The sequence below is a fragment of the Rutidosis leptorrhynchoides genome, chromosome 2 (genome assembly GCF_046630445.1).
Source record: "Rutidosis leptorrhynchoides isolate AG116_Rl617_1_P2 chromosome 2, CSIRO_AGI_Rlap_v1, whole genome shotgun sequence".
In the NCBI taxonomy this organism is placed as follows: Eukaryota; Viridiplantae; Streptophyta; class Magnoliopsida; order Asterales; family Asteraceae; genus Rutidosis; species Rutidosis leptorrhynchoides.
The window spans coordinates 702,017,084-702,037,126 of record NC_092334.1 but is presented as its reverse complement, the minus strand read 5'-3'; the positions used below and the strand labels follow the sequence as shown (position 1 = coordinate 702,037,126).

At 34.7% G+C, this 20,043-nt stretch overlaps 1 non-coding gene across 1 annotated transcript; it reads left to right on the top strand.

Moving 5' to 3' along the window:
• Positions 1-19,555: 19,555 nt before the first annotated feature.
• On the top strand, positions 19,556-19,662 carry LOC139894982 (small nucleolar RNA R71). Its single transcript, XR_011775454.1, has one exon. It is a non-coding gene; the product is annotated as a small nucleolar RNA R71 (small nucleolar RNA).
• The last annotated feature ends 381 nt before the right edge of the window (positions 19,663-20,043 follow it).

The window sequence follows — 20,043 nt, the reverse complement described above, 5'->3', positions numbered from 1 at the left end:
TCCGGTTCGTTCCACAGGGAAAATCTTTAAACAAAGCTTAACGCTATATTAGTTTACTTTTATAAAAATACAAATATATATATAAGTAATATTATTATTATAAAGAGGGGTTTTTACCGTTTAATGACCGGTTTGTCGATTTTAAAACTTTAGTCGCAGTTAAAACCAAATGTAAAATAATAAATAAATACAAGACTTAATTTAAAGCGTAAAGTAAATAACGATAATGAAATTGCGATAAATGAAAGTGCGATAAAATAAACTTGCGATAATTAAAAAGTACGATAATTAAAAGTGCAATTAAATACAATAATAAATAAAAATGCGATAATTAGAAGTGCAATTAAATATAAAATAAAGGAAATTAAATACGAAATAAAAGAATTATGCTTATTTAAACTTTCGTAATCATGATGTTTGACGTGTTGATTTTAGTTTTATGCCCATGGGTTAATTGTTCTTTGTCCTGGATTATTTAATATGTCCATACGGATTTGTCCATAATAGTCCATCAGTCATAAATATAAAGAGCGAAAGCCTTCGTCAAATTATTCTTATTCCCAAAGTCAAATATTCCAACTAATTGGGGATTCGAATTGTAACAAGGTTTTAATACTTTGTTTAATGAATACACCAGGTTATCGACTGCGTGTAAACCAAGGTTTTACTGCTTTGTTAACAATTACACCAATTACCCTTGAATGTAATTCACCCCTATTTCAACAAGTCTATTAACTATTAATCCAGTTCCGTGTCCGGTAAAATGAATAATTATTGGTATTTATAGATATCCCGCCCACCGTACCCAGTCAAGCGTATGTGGTTATATATAAATACGTCGAATTATAAGTTTGTATATTAAATTAACAAGGTATTGTTTAGTTAATATAAAACCCATTAATAGCCCATAGTCTAATTTCCACAAGTGTCGTTCTTTTATCCAAACCCCAATTATGGTACAAAGCCCAATTATCCAATTTTAGTAATTAGCCCAACATCATGATTACTTCGGATTAAATAAGCATAATAATAACTTAGCTACGAGACATTAAATTAAAAAGGTTGAACATAACTTACAATGATTAAAAATAGCGTAGCGTTACACGGACAGAATTTCGACTTACACCCTTACAACATTCGCTAACATTCGCTAACATACCCTTATTATTAGGATTAAAATTAAAATTAAAATTAAAATATAAATTATAAATATAAATATTACGTATATAGATAGAGAGATTGATATATTATGGATGAAAAATTGATCAAAATTCGTTGGGCTTTATAGGGAGTTTCAGTTTTTGGGGCTCCGCGACTCGCGGCCCATTCCTTCTTCAAACTTCGCGAGTCGCGGAGATCGTTTTCACAGCTCACCCACATTTGGCTCTTTGTTTGCCGACGATTTATTTTATAAATATAATATATATATATATATAATTAATATAATTAATTATATATTATATTATATTTATATACATAGTTAACTTGTAATTTTTAGTCCGTTGCGTCGAGCGTTGAGAGTTGACTCTGGTCCCGATTCCGGATTTTCGAACGTCCTTGCGTACAATTTAATATCTTGTACTTTGCGTTTTGAATCTTGTACTCTTGTAATTTCAAGACATTTCTTATCAATAATTGGAACCTCTTTGATTGTATTTTGTACTTTTGAGCTTTTTGGTCGTTTGCGTCTTCAATTCATCGAATCTATCTTTTGTCTTCACCTTTTATTATTTAAACGAATATCACTTGTAAATAGAACAATTGCAACTAAAAGCTTGTCTTTCTTGGGGAATAATGCTATGAAATATATATTCGTTTTTAGCATTATCAATCATTTTCAAAACTGCATGTATTCTCATCCCAAAAATATTAGATAGTAAAAATGGACCTATAACTCACTTTCACAGATTTTCACTTCGTCGGAAAATAAGATTTGGCCACGGGTAGACTCACGAACCTATAACAAATATGTACATATATATCAAAGTATGTTCAAAATATATTTACAACATTTTTAATACATTTTAATGTTTTAAGTTTATTAAGTCAGCTGTCCTCGTTAGTAACCTACAACTAGTTGTCCACAGTTAGATGTACAGAAATAAATCGATATATATTATCTTGAATCAATCCACGACCCAATGTATACACGTCTCAGGCTAGATCACAAATCAAAGTATATATATTTTTGGAATCAACCTCAACCCTGTATAGCTAACTCAAACATTATTGCATATAGAGTGTCTATGGTTGTTCCAAATAATATATATACATGGGTCGATATGATATGTCAAAACATTTGCATACGTGTCTATGGTATCCCAAGTTTACATAATATATTAGAATACATGTATAATACAATAAAATTTAGCTAGGATATGATTTGTATAGATTTGTTACAAATTTCACGTAGCTATAACAAGCAAAATTTTCCAATCTTGTTTTACCCATAACTATTTCGTTTTAAATCCGTTTTGAGTGATTCAAGTTGCTATGGTTTCATATTGAACTTAAGTTTATGAATCTAAATAGAAAAAGTATAAGTTTGTAGTCGGAAATACAGGTTACAAGTCGTTTTTTTAAAGGTGACGTCTAGATGACCATTTTGGAAAACATACTTTCACTTTGAGTTTAACCATGATTTTTGGATATAGTTTCATGTTCATAAGAAAAATCATTTTCCGATAAGAACAACTTTTAAATCAAAGTTTATCATAGTTTTTAATTAACTAACCCAAAACAGCCCGCGGTGTTACTACGACGGTGTATATCCGGTTTTACGGTATTTTTCGTGTTTTCAGGTTTTAAATCATTAAGTTAGCATATCATATAGATATAGAACATGTATTTATTTGATTTTAAAAGTCAAGTTATAAGGATTAACTTTTGTTTGCGAACAAGTTTAGAATTAGCTAAACTATGTTCTAGTGATTGCAAGTTTAAACCTTCGAATAAGGTAGTTTTATATATATATGAATCGAATGATGTTATGAACATCAATACTACCTCAGGTTTTGTGGATAAACCTACTGTAAATTAGAAAAAATAGATCTAGCTTCAAAGGATCCTTGGATGGCTTGAAAGTTCTTGAAACAAAATCATGACACGAAAACAAGTTCAAGTAAGATTTTCACTCGAAATAAGATTGTTATAGTTATAGAAATTGAATCAAAGTTTGAATATGAGTACTACCGTGTATTAGAGAGATATCTTGCTGTAATTAAGAAAGATTTCTTGAGGTTGGATGATCACTTGAAATGGATTTGCATGATTGGAAGTAAGCTAGCAAACTTGGAAGTGTTGTTGGTGTGTTCTTGAGTAGTTGTTTTATAACTTGGTTTATGTATGGATTTATGAACTAGATTGAGCTAGATTTTGATGAAGATGATGAAGAACACTTAGGAAAATGGAAGAACACTTGAGAGAGATGAGTTTGATTCAAGAAAAATTGAAAATGAAAGTGTTTGTGTGTACTCCTTCACGTGAATATGGGGTGTTCATAAAGGCTCCATTAGTTTGTAATTTTGTGTAATAATTCATGCTAGTTGCCAAATGATGATTCCTACATGGTTAGGTGGCTCACATGGGCTGCTAAGATCTGATCATTGGAGTGTATATACCAATAGTAAATTTGTTTAGAAGCTGTGTATTGTACGAGTACAAATACGAGTGCATACGAGTAGAATTGTTGGTGAAAATGAATGAGGATGTAATTGTAAGCATTTTTGTTAAGTAGGAGTAATTTGATAAGTGTCTTGAAGTCTTTCAAAAGTGTATGAATACATATTAAAACACTACATGTATATACATTTTAACTGAGTCGTTAACTCATCGTTAGTCGTTACATGTAAATGATGTTTTGAAACCTTTAAGTTAACGATCTTGTTAAATGTTGTTAACCCATTGTTTATTATATCTAATGATATGTTAAATTATTATATTATCATAATAATATGATGAATTAATATATCTTAATATGATATATATACATTTAAATGTCATTACAACGATAATCGTTACCTATATGTCTCGTTTCGAAACCCTTAAGTTAGTAGTCTTGTTTTTACATATGTAGTTCATTTTTAATACACTTAATGATATGTTTACTTATCATTTATCATGATTAAACATAGTGTATCAATATCTTAATATGATTCATATGTATTTAGTAAGACGTTGTTATAATGATAATCGTTATATATATCGTTTTCGAGTTTCTTAATTCAATAGTCTCAATTATGTGTATATAACTCATTGTTAAAATACCTAATGAGATACATACTTATCATAATATCATGTTAACTATATATATATATATATATATATATATATATATATATATATATATATATATATATATATATATATATATATATATATATATATATATATATATATATATATATATATATATATATATATATATATATATATATATATATATATATATATGTCATCATATAGTTTTTACAGGTTTTAACGTTCGTGAATCACCGGTCAACTTGGGTGGTCAATTGTCTATATGAAACCTATTTCAATTAATCAAGTCTTAACAAGTTTGATTGCTTAACATGTTGGAAACACTTAATCATGTAAATATCAATTTCATTTAATATATATAAACATGGAAAAGTTCGGGTCACTACAGTACCTACCCGTTAAATAAATTTCGTCCCGAAATTTTAAGCAGTTGGAGATGTTGACGTATCTTCTGGAAATAAGTGCGGGTATTTCTTCTTCATCTGATCTTCTCGTTCCCAAGTGAACTCAGGTCCTCTACGAGCATTCCATCGAACCTTAACAATTGGTATCTTGTTTTGCTTAAGTCTCTTAACCTCACGATCCATTATTTCGACGGGTTCTTCGATGAATTGAAGTTTTTTGTTGATTTGGATTTCGTCTAACGGAATAGTGAGATCTTCTTTAGCAAAACATTTCTTCAAATTCAAGACGTGGAAAGTGTTATGTACAGTCACGAGTTGTTGAGGTAACTCAAGTCGGTAAGCTACTGGTCTGACACGATCAATAATCTTGAATGGTCCAATATACCTTGGATTTAATTTCCCTCGTTTACCAAATCAAACAACACCTTTCCAAGGTGCAACTTTAAGCATGACCATCTCTCAAATTTCAAATTCTATATCTTTTCTTTTAATGTCAGCGTAGCTCTTTTGTCGACTTTGGGCGGTTTTCAACCGTTGTTGAATTTGAATGATCTTCTCGGTAGTTTCTTGTATTATCTTTGGACCCGTAATCTGTCTATCCCCCACTTCACTCTAACAAATCGGAGACCTGCACTTTCTACCATAAAGTGCTTCAAATGGTGCCATCTCAATGCTTGAATGGTAGCTGTTGTTGTAGGAAAATTCTGCTAATGGAAGGTGTCGATCCCAACTATTTTCGAAATCAATAACACATGCTCGTAGCATGTATTCAAGCGTTTGTATCGTCCTTTCGCTCTGCCCATCAGTTTATGGATGATAGGCAGTACTCATGTCTAGACGAGTTCCTAATGCTTGCTGTAATGTCTGCCAAAATCTTGAAATAAATCTGCCATCCCCATCAGAGATAATAGAGATTGGTATTCCATGTCTGGAGACGACTTCCTTCAAATACAGTCGTGCTAACTTCTCCATCTTGTCATCTTCTCTTATTGGCAGGAAGTGTGCTAATTTGGTAAGACGATCAATTATTACCCAAATAGTATCAAAACCACTTGCAGTCCTTGGCAATTTAGTGATGAAATCCATGGTAATGTTTTCCCATTTCCATTCCGGGATTTTGGATTGTTGAAGTAGACCTGATGGTTTTGATGCTCCGCTTTGACCTTAGAACACGTCAAACACTCTCCTACGTATTTAGCAACATCGGCTTTCATACCCGGCCACCAAAAATGTTTCTTGAGATCCTTGTACATCTTCCCCGTTCCAGGATGTATTGAGTATCTAGTTTTATGAGCTTCTCTAAGTACCATTTCTCACATATCTCCAAATTTTGGTACCCAAATCCTTTCAGCCCTATACCGGGTTCCGTCTTCCTGAATATTAAGATGTTTCTCTGACCTTTGGGTATTTCATCCTTTAAATTTTCCTCTTTTAAAACTCCTTGTTGCGCCTCCTTTATTTGAGTAGTAAGATTATTGTGAATTATTATATTCATAGATTTTACACGAATGAGTTCTCTGTCCTTTCTGATCAAGGCGTCGGCTACCACATTTGCCTTCCCCGGGTGGTAACGAATCTCAAAGTCGTAATCATTCAACAATTTAATCCACCTGCACTGCCTCATGTTCAGTTGTTTCTGATTAAATATGTGTTGAAGACTTTTGTGGTCGGTATATATAATACTTTTAACCCCGTATAAGTAGTGCCTCCAAGTCTTTAATGCAAAAACAACTGCGCCTAATTCCAAATCATGCATCGTATAATTCTGCTCGTGAATCTTCAATTGTCTAGACGCATAAGCAATTACTTTCGTTCATTGCATTAATACACAACCGAGACCTTATTTTGAGGCGTCACAATATATCACAAAATCATCATTCCCTTCAGGTAATGACAATATAGGTGCTGTAGTTAACTTTTTCTTCAACAATTGAAACGCTTTCTCTTGTTCATCTTTCCATTCAAATTTCCTCCCTTTATGCGTTAATGCAGTCAAGGGTTTTGCTATTCTGGAAAAATCTTGGATGAACCTTCTGTAGTAACCAGCTAGTCCTAAAAATTGGCATATATGCTCCTCCCAGTTTTCAGGGTTTCCCACTTTTTAACGATTTCAATCTTTGCTGGATCCACCTGAATACTTTCTTTGTTCACTATATGATCGAGGAATTGAACTTCTTCCAACCAAAATGCATATTTTGAAAACTTAGCGTACAGTTTTTCTTTCCTTAACAACTCTAGCACTTTTCTCAAATGTTCTTCGTGCTCTTGGTCATTATTTGAGTAAATAAGTATGTCATCGATGAAAACAATGAAAAACTTGTCAAGGTATGGTCCACATACTCGGTTTATGAGGTCCATGAACACAGCTGGTGCGTTAGTCAACCCAAACGGCATAACCATAAACTCGTAATGACCGTAACGCGTCCTAAAAGCAGTCTTTGGAATATCATCCTCCTTCACCCGCATTTGATGATACCCAGAACGTAAATCAATCTTCGAATAAACCGACGAGCCTTGTAGTTGATCAAATAAATCGTCGATTCTCGGTAGTGGGTAGCGGTTCTTGATGGTAAGTTTGTTCAACTCTCGGTAGTCGATACATAACCTAAATGTACCATCCTTCTTCTTGACAAACAAAACAGGAGCTCCCCACGGTGATGTGCCTGGTCGAATGAAACCACGCTCTAAAAGTTCTTGTAATTGGCTCTGAAGTTCCTTCATTTCGCTGGGTGCGAGTCTGTACGGAGCACGAGCTATTGGTGCAGCTCCCGGTACAAGGTCTATTTGAAATTCAACGGATCGATGTGGGGGTAATCCCGATAATTCTTTTGGAAATACATCGGGAAATTCTTTTACGACGGGAACATCACTGATATTCTTTTCTTCAGGTTTAACTTCCTTGATGTGTGCTAGAATGACGTAACAACCTTTTCTTATTAGTTTTTGCGCCTTCACACTACTAATAAGATTTAATTTCGCGTTATTCTTTTCTCCGTACACCATTAAAGGTTTTCCTTTTTCACGCACAATGCGAATCACATTTTTGTAACAAACGACTTCTGCTCTCACCTTTTTCAACCAGTCCATGCCAATTATTGCATCAAAACTCCCTAACTCGACTGGTATTAAATCAATTTTAAATGTTTCGTCAACCAGTTTAATTTCTCTATCCCGACATACTTTATCTGCTGCAATTAGTTTACCGTTTGCTAATTCGAGTAAAAATTTATTATCCAAAGGCATTAATGGACAATTTAATTTGGCACAAAAATCTTTACTCATATAGCTTCTATCCGCACCCGAATCAAATAAAACATAAGCAGCTTTATCGTCAATAAGAAACGTACCCGTAACAAGCTCCGGGTCTTCCTGCACTTCTGCTGAATTAATGTTGAAGACTCGTCCACGGCCTTGCCCATTATTATTCTCTTGATTAGGGCATGCTTTGCTGAAATGGCCCGGCTTTCTGCATCCGTAACAAATAATGGGATTATTTGTTCTGTTATTTTTATATGCCTTTGGTCCATAGACATCACACTTCGTTACACTATGTCCAGTTCTATTACACTTGGTACACACTACTACACAGAACTTATCTGGATGATACCCTCCACACCTTAGACATTTATTGTTCTGATTGTTGTTGCAATTATTGTTATTGATTTGGTTGTTGTTGCGATTGTTATTGTTGTTAGGACGGTTATTGTGGTTGTTGTTGTTGTTAGGATAGTTGTTGTTGCGTTTGTTTTTGCGAAAAATGGGGCGATTGTAGTTGTGATTGCTGTGTTGGTTGTTGAAGCGATAGTTATTGTTTTTTTGTTGGTGACTCTTGTCATTATTTTCTTCCCACTTCCTCTTGACTTGTTTCGTGTTGGCTTCTTCGGCCGCATGTTCTTTAATTCTTCCCTCAATCTGATTTATGAGTTTATGAGCCATTCGACTTGCTTTTTGTATGGAGGTGGACTCGTGTGAACTCACATCTTCTTGAATCCTTTCTGGTAACCCTTTTACAAATGCGTCAATTTTCTCTTCTTCATCTTCGAACGCTCCCGGACACAATAGGCACAACTCTGTGAATCGTCGTTCGTACGTGGTAATATCAAATCCTTGTGTTTGTAACCCTCTAAGCTCTACCTTGAGCTTATTGACCTCGTTTATAGGACGGTACTGCTCGTTTATCAAATGCTTGAATGCTGACCACAGTAGTGCGTAAGCAACATCTTGTCCCACCTGCTCGAGGTAGGCGTTCCACCATGTTAACGCAGTACCTGTGAAGGTATGCGTAGCGTACTTTACTTTGTCTTCTTCAGTACATTTACTTATGGCAAACACCGATTCAACCTTTTCAGTCCACCATTTTAATCCGATTGAACCCTCAGTTCCATCGAATTCCAAAGGTTTGCAGGCAATGAATTCTTTGTAGGAGCATCCTACACGATTTCTTGTGGAATTAGTTTCACTGCTAGAAACAGAGTTATTGTTGTTATTTTGCATTGCAGCCTGCACTGCGGCTATGTTCGCAGCAAGGAAAAAACGAAAGTCTTCCTCACTCATGTTCAAGTTCTGACGAGTCGTCGGTGCCATTTCCTTCAAAAATATCCAAAATAATTGAGTTAATCATATAGAATTTAAGAGTAGTCAATAGTATTTCGTAGCATAATATGAACTTATTTATAAAAGCTTTTTCTTCATATTAGCATTTTATAGTTTTAATTCGGGTAGTACCTACTCGTTAAGTTCATACTTAGTAGCTATTATATAATTCAACTACTACAATTCTATATGAAAAACTTATTACAATAATATTTCGCGTTCAAACTTTTATACAATATTTTACAAACATACAATACCACTTATTATACATATATGATGAAATATAACACATAATAACTTTGCTACTCGGCAGCTATAAAGGTTATTCTAATTAATATGCAAGTCGTTCAGCAAAGGCAATAAAGACACGTAATTCATAAGTCCAGAAACAAGTCATGCATTCTGGTTTTACTAAGATGACTTCCCATCCTTGGTCTTGTGGAAAGTAACCGTTATGACCATTGGCTAGGCAGCATGTTGTAATGTCGTCAAAAGGACGAGGGTTTCGTAATGTCCAACAGCCCCGTAATAATCTAAAAACCTTGTTTCTCACCCCAACTACTGAATCTGTCACTTGTGGGAAGGTTTTATTTAAAAGTTGTAATTTGATGTTCTTTTTCTCACTTTGGTAAAAAGCGAACATCACTAACCGTAAGTATAACATGCTTCTTTATGTTGCATGTTAGAAGCTCTTTCTAACTCACGAAATCTTATGTTGGGATATGTTGAGTCAAAATAGGTTCTTAACCCGTAGCGTAAAATTGCATTTGGGTTCCCCGCATTTAACGCTTTAAAGAAAACACGGCGTAACTTACGGTCTCCCCAATGTGATATACCCCACCTATCAAAGGAAAGCCTTTTATAAACTAAGGCATTTCTGGAAAGTCTTTCAAATATTTGACAAGTTAATTTCGCCATAACTAAATGTGCTGATGAATTCTGAACGACTCTAGACAAGATTTCCTCAATCATATCCTATGGTAGGTCTTCTAAAATATTCGATTGTCTACCCTTAACGTCCATTTTGTTTTTATACTATAAAATAGACAAGGATTAGATTCGTAAAAGATAATTAACAAACAATACAAGAAATTTTTACATAGAACATAAAAGTACAAGCACACTACAATACATATAATACACAACATGATTACAACCCTCTAATCTGAATCACTGGTTTCTTCTTCTTCGGACTTGGTTCGTTTTCCTAATTTTCTAGGGATATATGATGTTCCTCTAATATGAGCCATCGTTTTCCACAATGGTTTAGAAAAACCTGGTGGTTTAGAGGTTCCCGGGATATTGTTACAATTTAGGAAATACGGATGTTGCCGATACATATAAAGTTCATCGGGGTTGGAATCAGGTTTCTCTATTTTTATACCTTTTCCCTTATTATTTTCTTTTGCTTTATTAAATTGGGTCGAGGTAATTTCTATAACATCATCGGAATCCTCATCGGGATCCGATTCATCAGAAAATTGGTAATCTTCCCAATATTTTGCTTCCTCGGCGAAAACACCATTGACCATTTTTAATTTTGGACCATTGGTTGAGGATCTTCTTTTATTTAATCGTTTTACTGTAGGTATTAATAATTCATTCTCCGAAACCTATTCTTGTTCCGGTTCCTCTTCTTCCAGTTCCTCCTCTTCCGGTTCCTCCTCTTCCGGTTCTTCCTCTTCCGGTTCTTCCTCGGGAATTTGTGAATCTTCCCAAAATATATTCGACTCTTCATTATTATTAGGTGAGTCGATGGGATTTGTAGTAGAGGTAGACATCTATCACACAATACCAAACACGTTAAGAGATTAATATATCACATAATATTTACATGTTAATAACATATAGTTTCCAACAAAAAGTGTTAAGCAATCGTTTTTAAAGAAAACACGGTCGAAGTCCAGACTCACTAATGCATCCTAATAAACTAAGTAAGACACATTAATGCAATTTTCTGGTTCTCTAAGACCAACGCTCTGATATCAACTGAAATGTCCCGTTCATATCGATTATAAACGTTCCATATTAATTGATTTCGTTGCGAGGTTTTGACCTCTATATGAGACGTTTTTCAAAGACAGCATTCGATTTTTAAAACAAACCATAACCTTTAAAATATTACGACGATTATCAAATAATGATAATCTAAAATATAGCGTTTTTACACGACCATTACATAATGGTTTACAATAATATTACACAACAATATATATGTCTTCGAATGCAGTTTTTAAACAATATTATACAAGCATGCTGACTCCAACTCTTGTCCATAAATTAGCATGCAACAGCGGAAGCTCTTAATAATCACATGAGAATAAACATGCTTTAAACGTCAACAAAAATGTTGGTGAGTTATAGGTTTAACCTATATATCAAATTGTAATAATAGACCACAAGATTTCATGTTTCAATAACATGCAATCTGCATAAAAATCATTCATATGGTTGAACACCTGGTAACCGACATTAACAAATGCATCTATAATATCCCCATATATAAATATTGAAGTACTAAAGCAGTTCAAATTCTCTGACTGGGCGTGTCAAAGCCCATAGATCTATCTTTAGGATTCGCATCAATTGGTGGCAATTATAATAAACACCAATTCTTAGGCTACCATGTTCAAAAAGGGCGATATCCGGTATAACGATTCAATATAGAATGTAGTTTCAATACTTGTGTCTATTTTGTAAATCATTTTCAAAACTGCATGTATTCTCATCCCAAAAATATTAGATAGTAAAAATGGGACTATAACTCACTTTCACAGATTTTCACTTCGTCAGAAACTAAGACCTGGCCACGGGTCGATTCACGAACCTATAACAAATATGTACATATATATCAAAGTATGTTCAAAATATATTTACAACATTTTTTGTAACAGACTCGTCCCACATCGGTGGGAGAGGAAAACAAAGCACTCCTTATAAGGGTGTGGATACCTCTTCTGGTATGACGCGTTTTGAGGGTGTTTACCCGAGAAGCAAATCCGTGAGGTAGAAGTGCGATCCGGGGTTGTACTCGTGCGCGGGTAGCCCGTCGGTGATCGGCTTGTGTCCAAAGCGGACAATATCATATTACGGGCTGATGGTGATGTTACTTATGGTATCAGAGCTGGGGCCCGCATCGATGTGCACTGCGGGGACGCAGTGTCCCGAAGGGGAGGAGAGTTGTAACAGACTCGTCCCACATCGGTGTGAGAGGAAAACAAAGCACTCCTTATAAGGGTGTGGATACCTCTTCTGGTATGACGCGTTTTGAGGGTGTTTACCCGAGAAGCAAATCCGTGAGGTAGAAGTGCGATCCGGGGTTGTACTCGTGCGCGGGTAGCCCGTCGGTGATCGGCTTGTGTCCAAAGCGGACAATATCATACTATGGGCTGATGGTGATGTTACTTAAGTTGTAACAGACTCGCCCCACATCGGTGGGAGATGAAAACAAAGCACTCCTTATAAGGGTGTGGATACCTCTTCTGGTATGACGCGTTTTGAGGGTGTTTACCCGAGAAGCAAATCCGTGAGGTAGAAGTGCGATCCGGGGTTGTACTCGCGCGCGGGTAGCCCGTCGGTGATCGGCTTGTGTCCAAAGCGGACAATATCATACTACGGGCTGATGGTGATGTTACTTATGGTATCAGAGCTGGGGCCCGCATCGATGTGCACTGCGGGGACGCAGTGTCCCGAAGGGGGGGAGAGTTTTAACAGACTCGTCCCACATCGGTGGGAGAGGAAAACAAAGAACTCCTTATAAGGGTGTGGATACCTCTTCTGGTATGACACGTTTTGAGGGTGTTTACCCGAGAAGCAAATCCGTGAGGTAGAAGTGCGATCCGGGGTTGTACTCGTGCGCGGGTAGCCCGTCAGTGATCGGCTTGTCTCCAAAGCGGACAATATCATACTACGGGCTGATGGTGATGTTACTTTTTTAATACATTTTAATGTTTTAAGTTTATTAAGTCAGTTGTCCTCGTTAGTAACCTACAACTAGTTGTCCACAGTTAGATGTAAAGAAATAAATCGATATGTATTATCTTGAATCAATCCACGACCCAGTGTATACACGTCTCAGGCTAGATCACAACTCAAAGTATATATATTTTTGAAATCAACCTCAGCCCTGTATAGCTAACTCAAACATTACTGCATATAGAGTGTCTATGGTTGTTCCAAATAATATATATACATGGGTCGATATGATATGTCAAAACATTTGCATACGTGTCTATGGTATCCCAAGATTACATAATATATTAGAATACATGTAGAATACAATATAAGTTAGCTAGGATATGATTTGTATAGATTTGTTACAAATTTCACGTAGCTATAACAAGCAAAATTTTCTAATCTTGTTTTACCCATAACTACTTCGTTTAAAATCCGTTTTGAGTTATTCAAGTTGCTATGGTTTCATATTGAACTTAAGTTTATGAATCTAAAAAGAAAAAGTATAAGTTTATAGTCAGAAATACAGGTTACAAGTCATTTTTGTAAAGGTAGTCATTTCAGTCGAAAGAACGACGTCTAGATGACCATTTTGGAAAACATACTTCCACTTTGAGTTTAACCATGATTTTTGGATATAGTTTCATGTTCATAAGAAAAAAATTTTCCCAGAAGAACAACTTTTAAATCAAAGTTTATGATATTTTTTAATTAACTAACCCAAAACAGCCCGCGGTGTTACTACGACGGTGTATATCCAGTTTTACGGTGTTTTTCGTGTTTTTAGGTTTTAAATCATTAAGTTAGCATATCATATAGATATAGAACATGTTTTTAGTTGATTTTAAAAGTCAAGTTAGAAGGTTTAACTTTTGTTTGCGAACAAGTTTATAATTAACTAAACTATGTTCTAGTGTTTACAAGTTTAAACCTTCGAATAAGGTAGTTTTATATATATGAATCGAATGATGTTATGAACATCAATACTACCTCAGGTTTTGTGGATAAACCTACTGGAAATGAGAAAAAATAGATCTAGCTTCAAAGGATCCTTGGATGGCTTGAAAGTTCTTGAAGCAAAATCATGACACGAAAACAAGTTCAAGTAAGATTTCCACTCGAAATAAGATTGTTATAGTTATAGAAATTGAATAAAAGTTTGAATATGAGTACTACCTTGTATTAGAGAGATATATTACTATAATTAAGAAAGATTTTTTGAGGTTGGATGATCACTTGAAATGGATTTGCAAGATTGGAAGTAAACTAGCAAACTTGGAAGTGTTGTTGGTGTGTTCTTGAGTAGTTATTTTATAACTTGGTTTATGTATGGATTTATGAACTAGATTGACCTAGATTTTGATGAAGATGATGAATAACACTTAGGACAATGGAAGAACACTTGAGAAAGATGAGTTTGATTCAAGTTAAATTGAAAATGAAAGTGTTTGTGTGTGTACTCCTTCACGTGAATATGAGGTGTTCATAAAGGCTCCATTAATTTGTAATTTTGTGTAATCATTCATGCTAGTTGCCAAATGATGGTTCCTACATGGTTAGGTGACTCACATGGGCTGCTAAGAGCTGATCATTGGAGTGTATATACCAATAGTAAATATGTTTAGAAGTTGTGTATTGTACAAGTACAAATATGAGTTCATACGAGTAGAATTGTTGGTGAAAATGAATGAGGATGTAATTGTAAGCATTTTTGTTAAGTAGAAGTACTTTGATATAAGTGTCTTTAAGTCTTTCAAAAGTATATGAATACATATTAAAACACTACATGTATATACATTTTAACTGAGTCGTTAAGTCATCGTTAGTCGTTACATGTAAATGTTGTTTTGAAACCTTTAAGTTAACGATCTTGTTAAATGTTGTTAACCCATTGTTTATTATATCTAATGATATGTTAAATTATTATATTATCATAATAATATGATGAATTAATATATCTTAATATGATATATATACATTTAAATGTCGTTACAACGATAATCGTTACCTATATGTCTCGTTTCGAAACCCTTAAGTTAGTAGTCTTGTTCTTACATATGTAGTTCATTGTTAATACACTTAATGATATGTTTACTTATCATTTATCATGATTAAACATAGTGTATCAATATCTTAATATGATTCATATGTATTTAGTAAGACGTTGTTATAATGATAATCGTTATATATATCGTTTTCGAGTTTCTTAATTCAATAGTCTCAATTATGTGTATATAACTCATTGTTAAAATACCTAATGAGATACATACTTATCATAATATCATGTTAACTATATATATATCCATATATATGTCATCTTATAGTTTTTACAGGTTTTAACGTTCGTGAATCACCGGTCAACTTGGGTGGTCAATAGTCTATATGAAACCTATTTCAATTAATCAAGTCTTAACAAGTTTGATTGCTTAAGATGTTGGAAACACTTAATCATGTAAATATCAATTTCATTTAATATATATAAACATGGAAAAGTTCGGGTCACTACAAACGAGAATGTAGAGATTATTATGAGATTTTGGAAATGGGCCCATAAACTCAATACCCCAAACGTCAAATACTTCTCATACTTGAATGAAGTTTTGTGGTATTTCATCACGTTGACTTATTTTTCCGGCCCTTTGACAAGCATCACAAGATTTACAAAGAAGGTGTGCGTCTTTGAAAATTGTAGGCCAATAGAATCCAGCATCGTAAACTTTCCTTGTTGTGAGTTGAGGCTTATAATGCCCTCATGTTGGTCCTGTGTGACAATTGTTTAAGATTTTACTAGCTTCATCCCTGAATACGCATCGGCATATTATTCCATTGGGACAACTTTTAAACAGATGTGGATCTTCCCAAAAATAGTGTTTTATATCACTAAAGAATTTCTTTTGTTTTTGGTACGACAACCCTTTTTCAAGGAATCGACATACTAAGTAGTTTGCAAAGATTGCAAACCATGGAATTTCACTATAATTGATTTTCAAGAGATATTCATCAGGAAAGTTATCTTGTATGGCTGATTCATTTAGAACTTCTAATTCAGGATTTTCAAGGCGAGAAAGATGATCAGCTGCGAGATTTTCTGGTATAGACCACCGTTTTTGCTAGAACGAGATATGAATGAAATTTGTCAAAAGTCAAGACAGTAGCAAGGAGTTCTTTTTCAGTAGTTGTGTAATTCACTTGTGCTCCTTGTAACGTCTTACTAGCGTAATAAATAGGTTGAAATCGTTTTTCCATTTTTTATCCTAAAACGGCTCCCATTGCAAAATCACTTACATCGCACATGAGTTCAAATGGTAAATTCCACATTGGAGTTATCATGATCGGCGCATTAGTGAGTTTTTCTTTAAGAATATTAAAAGATTTGATGCATTCATCCGAAAAGATGAATGGAGCATCTTTTTCAAGGAGTTTATTCATAGGAGTGGCAATTTTAGAAAAATCTTTTATGAAAATTCGGTAAAAACCGGCATGCCCTAGAAAACTCCTAACTCCTCTGACATTGGAGGGATGTGAAAGTTTAGCAATTACATCTACTTTAGCTCTATCCACTTCAATTCCTTCCTTTGAAATTTTATGACCAAGAACGATGCCTTCTTTAACCATGAAATGGCATTTCTCCCAATTAAGTACTAGATTTGATTGCTCGCATCTAATAAACATTCGTTCAAGATTAATTAGACATGTTTCAAAAGTATCACCGAAGACTGAAAAGTCATCCATGAAAACTTTCATGCATTCTTCTATCATGTCGTGAAAAATCGCCATCATGCACCTTTGAAAGGTTGCAAGGGCGTTGCAAAGTCCAAATGGCATGCGTTTGTAAGCAAAAGTACCATAAGGGCACATGAAGGTGGTTTTCTCTTGGTCCTCGGGTGCTATTGGAATTTGAAAGTATCCGGAAAAACCGTCAAGAAAACAATAGTAACTATTCCCAGCTAACCTTTCCAACATTTGATCAATGAAAGGTAAGGGAAAGTGATCTTTTCTGGTGACGTCATTTAATTTTCTATAATCAATACAGACACGCCATCCTGTTACAGTCCTAGTAGGAATAAGCTCATCTTTTTCATTTGTGATGACAGTGATGCCACCCTTCTTAGGTACACATTGAACTGGGCTTACCCATGGACTATCAGATATTGGATAAATTAAACCTGCATCGAGCAGTTTAATAATTTCTTTCTTAATAACATCTTGCATATTAGGATTTAGTCTTCGTTGTCGTTGCACATATGTTTTATGACCTTCTTCCATAAGGATTTTATGTGTGCAATACGAAGGACTTATGCCTTTAATGTCATGAATCTTCCATGCAATAGCTAGTTTTTGAGCTTTTAGCACAGAAATGAGTTGAGATTTTTCATTTTCCGTAAGAGAAGACGAGATTATTACAGGTAATTCAGATTCACCATGTAAATAAGCATATTCGAAATGGTTTGGAAGTGGCTTTAACTCTAATATCGGTGGTTCTTCTATCGATGATTTGTATTGATATATGTCTTCCTCTTTTAGCATTTGAAGTTCTTCTATTGTTGGTTCATATTCATTAACCATGAGTGCGGCTAACATTTCAGCTTCATCAATTGGTTCAGTTCGTTCTCCTAAAGAACATTCTCATGTTCCTTGTAATTCTGGAAATTCTTGTAACAATTCTGCATGTGAATTTATAGTTTGAATATAATAACATGTATCATCTGCAGATTGCGGTTGTTGCATGGCTCTATCAAAAGAAAAGGTAACACTCTCGTCCTCTATACTTAGGGTCAGTTTCTTGCCAAACACGTTTTATTATTGCTTTAGCCGTGTTTAAGAATGGTCTTCCTAATATAAGAGGAACTCGAGAATCTTCTTCCATGTCCAGAATAACAAAGTCTACTGGAAATACTAAAGTACCAACTTTAACTAGCATGTTCTCCATTATCCCTCTAGGATATTTTACTGATCGATTGGCTAGTTGTATGCTTATTCTTGTTGTTTTTAATTCTCCAACGTCTAGTTTAGCGTATAGTGAATACGGCATTAAATTTATACTAGCACCTAAGTCTGCCAATGCTTCTATTAAACTAAGACTACCCAGAAAACATGGAATTGTGAAACTTCCTGGATCAGAGAGTTTTTTCTGGTAGCTTATTCAACAGCACTGCAAAACAATTAGCATTCATTGTAACAGCCGAGAGTTCTTCCATTTTCTTTCTATTTGTGATTAGATCTTTCAAGAATTTAGCATATCTTGTCATTCCTGAAATCACATCAATGAAAGGAAGATTTACATTTATTTGTTTAAACATATCCAAGAATTTGGATTGCTCGGCTTCAAGTCTTTCTTTTCTCATTTTACTCGGGTAAGGAAGTGGTGGTTGGTATGGTTTAACATAAGGCTTAGCCTTAACTGTGTTATCTTCATTAACCTTTTCAACTACCGGTTCTGTTTCATTCTCTTGCTCAGGCTGTGATGCCTGTGTAGTAGGAATAGAGTCATCAGAAATTACAGGTATTTCAGGTGGTTTAAGTGTAATACCACTTCTTGTGGTAATGGCTTTAGGTTTTTCATTTCGGGGGTTAGCATTTGTATCGTTGGGTAGACTCCCCGATTTTCTTTCACCTATTAACCTTGCTAGGTTACTCACTTCTTGTTCCAGATTTTGAATTGAAGCTTGTTGATTTCTAAATGCTTGAGCATTTTGTTCATTAGTTTGTTTCTGAGATGTGAAAAATTGTGTTTGAGATTCAACTAGCTTTGACATCATATCTTCTAAATTTGGCTTTTTATCATCGAATTTGTGGTGGTTTATTTGGAAAAAATAGGTCTTTGATGGTTGTAAGTATTATTGGATACTTGTTGATTGCTAGGACCTTGCTAGTTGTTGTATGAAACATTTCGGTTATAATTCTGATTTTGATTGTAGTTTGGTCTTGGCGGTTGATAATTATTTCCAGGCCTTTGATTCATGTATGAAACATTCTCTCTTTGTTCCATTGTTTGTTCAATACTGAGACAATCTTTTGTCAAGTGTGGTTCTTCACACTGCTCATAACTAATTCGTATTGCGTGAATATCTTTAGTCATCTTTTCCATTCGTCTCTCGAAAGCATCTAACTTTGCGGAAATGGAATCAAAGTCATAGCTATAATCGGCTCTAGCCGCTTTAGATGAACGAAAGATATCTTTTTCTTGGTGCCACTCATGTGAGTGGGCGGCAGTATTATCAATAATTTTGTGAGCTTCAGTTGCGGTTTTCTTCATAATGGAACCACCAGCTGCTGTGTCGATGTCTTTTCGTGTAGCATAGTCGCATCCTTGGTAGAATATTTGTACTATTTGATAAGTGTCTAAACCGTGCTGAGGACATCCTCTCAACAACTTTCCGAATCTTGTCCACGCCTCATATAATGTTTCATTTGGCTTTTGCGCGAACGTAGCAATTTCTCCTTGAAGTCTCACGGCTTTAGATGCCAGAAAGAATCCCATGTATCAATCGCTCCTTCAGGTAATGATTCTAACCAATCTTTGGCTTCTCCCTTTAAAGTCCAGGGAAATAACATGAGATAAATCTGTTCATCCTCAACTTCTCTGATTTTAAATAGAGTACAGATCCTATTAAAGGTTCGAAGATGTTCATTTGGATCTTCTTTTGGCATACCACTAAATTGGCATTGATTAGCTACCATGTGTAATATTTGTCCTTTGATTTCATAATCTGGTGCATTAATATCTGGTTGAGTAATGACATGACCTTGGCCAGTGCGTGTAGCTCTCATTCGGTCTTCTATACTTAGAGGTTCCGGATTTTCCATGATTGAATTTGTTGAATCTGAATCA